Raw genomic sequence first — 9,924 nt, forward strand, 5'->3', positions numbered from 1 at the left:
TGGACTCAGTTTCACAGAAAAGAAAGGGACAAATTTGTCCACACAATTATTGTCAATGGGTGAGGTTATGTTAGATCAGAAAAGAAAAGAATGTAAACCTATCTCTGCATTCTTTTAAAATAATGAGTGCGACACAATATATTAAGAACTTGCTTTGGACATTACTTTGGGCACTTTTTAAACATATAGAAATAAATTATTAAATCAGGCTACATCGTGTGAGCATGATTCTGTGGCACTTAGACAACGCATTACAATAAAAGAATTGTTTTTCACACTATCACCTACAATATTTCAGTTCTTCTTTTCTTTTCTCATAATCCCAAACTGCAGAGCAGAATTCAAGCCCTTAAGCAAAATACATAAAAAGTAGACATGTGCCGTCCTCTGAAGTAGGCTACTGAATCTTGATAGATTTTGAATAAGATTGGACATCTCTGTGATGTATCTGGCATGAACTATTTATTCTTCTCATTTCACTACAATCTCTCTCCAGATTTGTTATTTACAGCAAATCACATCTTTATAATCATGGCCTCTAAAATTCTTTAGCATGTCAGAAACCCATTGCTGGGACAAAGGTAAGAGTACTTTTGGGGCAAATATTTGGAAACGTGATTGAATTTCTTTAGCACAGCAGATAGCATGGAAAACCCCGTGCTCCAGGTACTATGGCCAGGAACAAAGCTGCCACTCTAAGACAACTTTTAAGCTCTAGGCCTTGTTGCCCCACATGATCACAGGGTAACATTTTCAACAGCACATAAATCACTTTGCAAGTCAAACTGAAAAAATTACCCATATATTATATCATATAATATATGGGTAATTTTTTCAGTAGACAGGGCTGCAAAAGGCTGGACATTGAACCAAATTAATTCTGAATCATGTGTGCACTAATGGCCAATAAAACATGGCTGTCAGAGAAAAATAACATTCAATCAAGCAATTCACAAAGACTTAAAATAACCTTATTACCATCCAAGTAGGAAAAAATCCTTTTATTGCCACAGTTGTGCCCTGGGTGCTATATAGGAAAAAAATGTTGTAAAATGTAGATTTTATAGCAGGACACCTAAATACCCTGGGAAAAGATGGTAACTGAGAAGCTATATCCTAAACATTAACTGCAGTGTACTGAAAACTTTTTTAAAATGTACTAACTCCAGCCAGATGGCAGTCAAGTATCTAGTAGACTATGTATGAAAAGAGGCATAACAGATTTTGTAAATATCCAAGTGCAGGGACTTTTGAATTTTGTCATAGTATGGACCACATCTGAATAGAAACATTGTCTTGTAGGACACCCATTTGCAATCAAAATACCACCAGGTGATAATCACAGAAATCATGTATATGAAAAAGTAATATTAGGAAAATACTCATTATATGTTTAACTCTTTTTTTACTACTGTTTGGTAGCTGAAAACAAGGAAGAGAACCAACATCATATGACCAGCCCGCTCTCTGCAGATCTCCATCAAGTGTTTCACACCTCTATGTCGTCAGTGCAGAGTTCACCGTGGCTTGTCTAGTATAGATGCCCCCCTCCCCATGCAAGACACTACCCAGGCCAGATCTGTGTAACTGCATCCACTGGTGCTGTACAAGGCCATGTGCTGGATGGACTTATAGTTGGACATCCCATAGTTCTTAGTGGTGCATTAAACTGGACTTCTCTGTGAATTCATTTGCAGGGTGCGCTTTCTTGCTCTTTTGCCTAGCATGTAACTTCTGTCTGTGGCAAGGACACAAGAACGATACTTTATGTAAATAGCTTAAAAGAGAAGTTATTCATGATTAACACATCAGTTCTGAAGGTGAAAGGAAACAGCAATTGGCAGCAAGAACTTTTAATGAGAATATGATTAAGGAATTCAGTCTGCAAACCACGGAGTGATTCGTAGCGCATTCGTCTGACTGCTCCGCCTCTCCGTTTCTTTCCTGTCCACTAACCATACAAATGTCATTCTGGGTATATTTCCCCAAATAATGGATCTTCCTGACATAACTCCACAGCTCCTGGCCAAATGAGAGCACAGGAGGAGGATTTCTTGCATAGCATCTCTGTTCAAATGCTATGGAGCAGAAATGGAGCATGCAATCCTAGGGTTAAAATGCAGTGCGGTAGAAAGTACATACCAGGTGAAATTGTGGGATAGTACAGAGGACTAACAGTACCCAGGCTTGATTAGCCTGTGTTCTCACTGCAAAGTAGGCAGGTTGCCAGCCCAGGCTGAAGTGAAATCTAAGATCAAGCCTGTGCCCACAGCCAAGTCTGCTAACTCAGGCTTAAAGCACCCTCAAGCCTGGGTTAGAGATTTATCTGTGTGGAGAGAGGCCGGTGAAAGGCAACACTTCAGCTAGCCCTGACTAACTCCGCAGGGAAGCCAGACCCTACAGTTAGGCGCCTCTGGGCTAGTGAAGTAATAGCAGATTCCCTCAGCTTTTTCATCTTGCACAAATTGTTTAGCCTAAACATGCAACCACTGCATTACTCCATTTTAACTTCACTGAAATCAGTGGGGTTAAGCTAGTGTAAATTGGTAATAACCCAGTGGCGTATCAGGTCTGCTACAAGAAACACATCAGGAAGAGCATGTCCTACAAGGAGTGTATGATTTAGTAAATGTAGTGTGTGCTAGATTATGCTCCTCATGACTTTACCTTTCTTGTTAGTCAGTTTTTGAAGAAATCATTTAATATATTTTGGGGGGATATTTCCCACCAATTTACTGACCATATACCACAATTTCAGGAACTATTTTCACCCAAATTTACTTTTTTTAACTGCACTACTGCTGTTATCCATAGATACCATCCATAGATATTTTACTAGTATCCATAGATACCAGCAATACTAGTAAAATATACTCCCAAAATCTGTGTTAAAATGGAGCTAAGATTACATATCAATAATCTAAGAATAACTAAAAAGCAAAACCACCAAGCATTAAGAATCCAGGAAAATCAGAGTTAAAGGTTAAACTTAAAGAAATCCAACACTTGACGGTATGATTATGCGCAGTTAAGGCACCCAAACAGCTTAACTCTGCCCCTATTGTGATGTCCTGAAAAGAAACTCTGTCTCGACCTACCCATCTTATCAGTGAATCCAAAAGCTACAATTCTCTCCTCTTAGCCATGCAGGGATAAATTTTCAAGAGCACCCAGATGGACTTAGGAGCCTAAGTCCATTTAAAGTCAATAGGTCACTTAGGCTTTTAAGAGCTACATCACTGTTGGAAATGGAAGTTAGTGACTAAGTGACTTAGGAATTTATTAGTGAAGTTCTAGCCCTACATTGAACTATGCTGCCTCCATAAATAAGGATTGCAGGAATTTAGCCCTTATTTTCTTTTGGTCTCTGGTTGGAGGACCTCTGATGTCACTCATCAAGTACTGATGTAAATGTATTCTGCATAAGTCAAACTATGTAATTTGTGTCAGTTTCTTTTCCTTCTCCATTGAACCGATGGAGAAGAAGCCTGCTTAAAATGATTTCTAAGCATTCCCACAACCACCAAACAACCAGACTTTTAGGACATTTTCATGAACTAATTCACTACATATGACATCTGTATTTTTTAAAGTACACAAGAAATTTTGAATTTAAGAGTAAATTCAGTGCATTTTAATCACAGCCTTTAAAATTGACAGTGGTGTTTGGTAAGCCTTGAATGTTCAAATATGTATATATGGTTGCATACTTGCATATGTCAATGTCATTTTTTAAAATGGGAATTAGGAATTTGTGAAATTTCTACCCTGGGTTGAGTTTTCAAAATTCAGGATATGTCTACAATGGCGGGGGCGGGGGCTGGGAGGGCGGGCGGGCAGAAAAGCCATGGCAATGAGTCTCAGAACCTGGGTCAATTGATTCAGACTCACAAGTCTCACACTATGGGGCTAAAAATAGAAATAGAAGGCTCTGAGACCCACTCCCTCACCAGGTTTCAGAGCCCAAGATCCAGCCCAAGCCCGAAGGTCTACACTGCTATTTTTTAGCACCCTAGCACAAGTCCTGCAAGCCCAAGTTGATCCAGGCTCTGAGATTCTCTGCTGCAAATCTTTTTTTGCAGTGTAGACATACCCTCACACTCTGCTTTTATACCCCCTGGCTCCTGAAAGCTCACTTTTGCTCATATAGACTTGCATGCACACAGACACAAAAAGCAGTTGCATAAATACCCACTGGTCTGTACAATTATCCATTTTGCATGTGCAAATACAGGTTATGAGGAAGCAACATGTATACATGCAAATTTTGCAGGTACTGTATCTAAAATTCTGGTTTGTAACTTCCTCCAGATCTAGAAGAAAGAGCTAATATTGTTTAAATCTCAATTCTCAGCTGGCTAACCCACCAACAGCAAACTGAAGGCTTTACATTCATGGTTGCAGATATAGCCATACAGGAGACACAAGCAACATCTGAGAGCGAAAATTTCTTTAGCATTTCAATATCCTCCCAGCTCACATGCATGAAGTAAGCAGGCAGGTGGACAGGGGTGCAACACATGTATGCCTTAATCCAAACAAAGCTGGGCAGTCTAATTTTAGGCATACCAGCACACAGAGTGTCACCACTTATTTTAGAAATCTCTATATTAAAACCATCCATCAATGTTCCAGTTAGAAAGGCCCATCCATCCATTATACTCTATTTCTTCCTGATCTCCCTTGCTTGCTTTATTTTTTTCCTTTATCTTCTTTCTTGAAATATAGCACTTAGACCACCAAACTACTGTGCCCATGGGAGTAAGGACCATCTTTTGGTTAAGGTACAGAAAGGAAATTGGAAGGCCGGAATTCTGTTCTGGGCTCCGATGCAGGCTTCCCTGGTGACCTTGAGCAAGTCACTAATGATAGCTTTGAAAAGTGGCCTCTGATTTTGGGTGCCTATAGAGGCCTGGAGGACCTAGCTTTCAAAGGTTCTGAGTGCCCACAACTCCAAATAAGGCAATGGGAGTTGTAGGCACTAAACACTTTGAAAATCAGCTGTTAAGTGTCTCAAGTTCAGCACACAAAATGACAGGTTAACATTTTTTCCCAAAAAAAGTGGCCTCTAAGTTTCCCCATTTGTAAAATGGGAATATTTACTTACCTCACAGGCATGTTGTGAGTCTAAACTAAAACCCACAGACAGGTTGTTGGGGAAAATACAACCACAAAAAGAAAATTCCTCACAGAGCTCCTCCCCCATCATTCAACAGACTTTCCCCTTTTGTGGACTAGACCTTATGGTTACTCAGGGATCTCTCTGGAAGCTGGGGGATCAGGAGGCCAGAGATATATCTGTGTGGGGGTAATGTTCACATTGGCTCTGTGCCCTGGTGCCCCATGCCACTCTCTAGAAAACAGCTTTAATGGACCCCCACTACCAGTAACTCCCCATAGCTGTGGCTGCTCCTGAGAGGAGGGTCAGTGGAAAAGATTATCAATACTGTCAGAACATCTCTGTGGAGCTAAAGGCACATTCTCCCAGTTTGCAATCTCCACCCGGCCTCTCCCACTGTAAGGACCCCAAGTGGCAGAGCAGCCCCAGAGGAGTTGGCTAATATCCTTCTTCCCCCTACAAATGGATTGTACATTAAAATTTAGTAACATTAATTGTAGCTCTTAAAGTTGTAGGAGTGTGTTATTGTACTTTATTTACCATCTGGTTCTTCAGCGACTCACTGATTTCAAGAGATTTATTAATTAAAAATAGGATTCGGCTATTTTTACATTTGATGAGCCCTGAAACAAGCATGTGCTTAGCTGAAAAAATATCTTCCATTGAACTAAACTGAACATGGCATAGAGTGAGGTCACAGTTGCATTCACTATCTTTTTTATTTTTTAAAAAAGTAGAAAGCTACTGTATGAAACACTGGAAAAATCCACTCAGGCATCAACTTGCTGTCCTACATATCAGTGCAGGAAACCCAGTTTTGAATCCCAGAGAGAGTTTCTCACTCCTTTAGCCCACCAGGGGCTCAGAGAACTGCAAAGCATCATGCTCTGTTCTTAAAAGAAAGGTTCACTTTGTGTCATTCAGCAGCTCTTTGCCTGTTCAGAAGCAGCATTTTCTGGGGTGGGTAGGGAGCTTAGTTTAAATCTTCTGGCTATGGCTGTGCATCCACAATCATGGATACAGGGAAGAAGGAGTTATGATATTTTCCAAATACACATTTACAAAACATACTAGCTACTTTTCACTGGGTAAACACAGTCATGGGCATTTATAACCCTCTATTCAGAACTAGAGTTTTGAATAGAGCTGGTGAGAAAAAATTCTCTCTCCCTATGTGGAATGTGGACTTCTCATTGAAAAACCAAAACCAATTTTTTTGGCAAGTGAAAAAAAATACTACCTAAAAACTGCCAAAAAATTGAACAATTTTCTGGCTTCAGTCTAAAAGTTTTGTCTTTCAATTTTGTGACAGCAAAAAAAAAAAATCAAAATTTTTCAAGGAAAGCAGACACTTACCATGAAAATTGTTATTTAGACAGAATCCCAATTTTTAAATAATGTAGTTTGATTTAATTTTTTTGACTAGCCCTACCTTTGAATCCATCTAGTAAATAATATGTGGCCATATCCTGAGTCCGCTACTATATCTTCCTCTGGAACATCACAGCCCAGACAGATTCCACAGCCACAAAGTGCAAATAAAGAGAGTCTCTACCACAATGGCTACCACAGGGTTATATGACCTGGGATCCCATTTTCAGTTCTACCCCTCCTCCCCAGTATTAGATTAAATAGGTCCTTGACATGCTTTCCCAATTCCACTATGCTAGATGCGCCTTTAAAGCACAAGGGAGAGTGTAGATTGTAAAGCATGAAGGGATCCTTTAGGAAGAAAGCCACTATATTCATAATAAATTATGTACTGCTAATTAACATTGTCAACATTATATTTTTTGTGATGCAAACTGACAAAAGCTTGGAAATTCAGAACAAAATTCCACATTCCTTCTTTATTGTTTTATTACGTAGATGGTATTGGGTAGCTTCACAACCGTAATATATTATTTACATCTCAAATGCATTCCTCACAGCATCATGCTAATGAAACCTTTATGCCATGCCATTACATATTCTTCCTGTCTCAGTTTTTCCTCTATATTAATACTACGTGTCAGAAAATAATCAAAGAAAAGTGTGTTTAAAGTATAATTGCCTTCCCCTGAGCCATTCTTCACATTGTGTTTGGTGTATTTCAGCCTGATGATAGATTTTTCCAATGGTTTCTTTGTGAAGAAAAATAAGATTACAAATAGTTACGTCAATTTGCTGTGATGTCTGCTAAATACATTTCATGCAATGTTGCTATAACAGAGCATCATATATAGTTTAATCACACAATTAAGGCATCCATTAATTATCTGTTAGCATAATCTCTCTTTGTTCATATATGCCCAATAATAACAATTCTGTATTGCTGAGAATAACATTTATTATTAACATTTTCCTTATTGGAGAACACCAAAAATAATTGGTGATACACTAAAGGCCTAAAACTGTAGGTCTTACTAAGGCAAAATTCCTGTTAAAGTTAATGGGCGTTACAGCTCTGACCATTTTAAAGCCTTTGATTTCCTCCTCACCTCAAGCTTTGTGTTGCTGGCAGGTGTTGCAGGGCAGGGCCAGCTTCACCCTGTCACTGTTAAGCCCTGCCACCCCAATCCAGTTTGTTCAGGCCACCACAGAATATGTTCCCTATCAAGCTGACTAGAGCAGCTCACCACCTGGAGTGCCAACCTCAGGCCAGACTGTGGAGAAGCAGGACACAAACCCCAAATTGGTTGTGTATTCTGTACTTAGATTTTACCAGCCATATATCAAGTGTGATCTCCTCAAGCACTACAACAGCCTTAACATGTAGCCACAGACGCTCCCCTTGGGTACGCCAGTCTATCTTGCCAGCTAGGCAAGCTTGCCTTTGTGACGGATGGTCCTTTACACCAAAAATCACAACAATATTCAGGTTACTCCCAGTCCCAAAAAGCCAGTCACTTACACCAGGTCAATTTCACCTCAAACCAAATACATTGCTTGTAGCCAATTCTGTAATAAACTAACTAAAGGTTTATTAACTAGGCAAAAGAGATGAGTTATTTACAAGGTTAAAGCAGGCAACCATGCACACACAAATGAGTTACAGTCTTAGGTTCCAAAAGGTAATAGTAGCTGCTATATACGCAAGTTCTATATGTCCTTTAGGGCTAACCCAACCTAAACAACTTGGGAATCCCTTGCTTATGCTTAGAAATATTACCTTCTCCGAATTCAGCATAGTGAGACCCCATTCCTTCCTGTTAGGCATTTTTATTCCCTTCCCCCAAAGTTCAAGCTGATGAGATGAATTCACATGCAGGTCCCCACTTCATGGATGTGGGGTTGGGGGAGGGAGAGGGCAATTAACAAAGTATTTGTCCTTTGATGTTTCATAGTGGCTCATTTGGTTTCAATGGGACTTCTTGTGTGCAGGACCAGCACATTACATTAATTAATTCTTTCCTGTTTGGTGCGTTACACAATTACAGAGGCGTACAACACAAATACTCAATATAACTTTATATCATGGGCTACAGACAGTATAAGTAAGATTAATAGCAGCCTACAAGCATTTCTTCACATCTAAACCCATTCTTATAAACTTAACATCTATTTTAACAATGCTAACACACAGGTTTCCAGCTATGCATTTGTCAATGTTCAGTGAGGACTAGGCATGAGCTAGTACCCAGTCTGTCAGCACCACATTCCCTATTTTATGTATTGATATTTTATTATAGGCATATCTGACAGTGAATTAAGGTCCCCTAATACTAGCCATTATAAGCCCCTGTTTTCAGTTGCTTATAATTTTGCCAAACTTTAACCACTCAAGCTCATGTTTTCCATGCTTGCTATCTGGCACCTCCAGGTTTTGGAGCACAAACTTCAAATGGTCCTGCCAGAGAGCTGCCTTTTTTCCATCCCTCTGAAATTCCATCCTTTTTTAACTGAATTGTAAGCTTTTGAAAATCACCATTTGTACATGTTCAGTAAAGCTTGTTAGATGCTTGCTGTGAAAATCTCTCAATATTCCATCTGAGTATGCTCCAACTCTACAGAACTCCCTGGGTGCCAACCTCACTGAGCATGCTCTCAGGCCCAGTAGAGCGTCCTACATGGAGAGTGCAGCATGCTAGAGCTAGAGCTGTAGCTATGGATAACTACAATAGCCTCTATAGCAAAGTACTCTTTAGCCCAGGGGAAAATATGCTGGGCTAAGAGCAAGAACGCAGTCATGAGTTCTAACCATAGCTCTTAATTCTGTACACTTTACAGTCCTTTCTAACTGACCAAAGCATCATACACCTTATTTAAGAGGGAGAATAGTGTAAGTCTCCCTATCTTACACATGGGATAACAGACACTGAACAAGCTCAAGTAATAGAAATGAGATCTCTGATATGGCAGACTCAGCCTTTTGGAAATGACATACCAAATCTATGTGTTCATCTGAGCTGTTTGCAATCACAATAGCCCTTCTCTCCCATCCAAAACCAGGAATCCTGATTCCCAACATTTTCCTGCAGTATAACAAATAATAGGTGTGTAAGCCATTAGAAAAGTGGATGTCATAGCACCCCCTAGGGGTTAGCCAAAATAGAAAATAATAGCCTATTATTATAACCAGCTATTTCTTTAGTTTAAATATCAGAGAACAGTGCTGCAGTTGTAAAGATCCTGGGTTCAGATCTTGCTGATGACCTATGTGAAGGGTCTATATGCTGTGAAGGGTCTATATTAATTAAGGCACAATCCAGATAATTACATTTTAAAGTATATATATTATATTTGGAGTAGAGTGACCATATTTCCATATGCTGAATATGGGACACCTGGTAAAATTACTTGTATTCAAGCAAGTTCAACGGCAA

The sequence above is a fragment of the Mauremys mutica genome, chromosome 4, assembly GCF_020497125.1.
Source record: "Mauremys mutica isolate MM-2020 ecotype Southern chromosome 4, ASM2049712v1, whole genome shotgun sequence".
In the NCBI taxonomy this organism is placed as follows: domain Eukaryota; kingdom Metazoa; phylum Chordata; order Testudines; family Geoemydidae; genus Mauremys; species Mauremys mutica.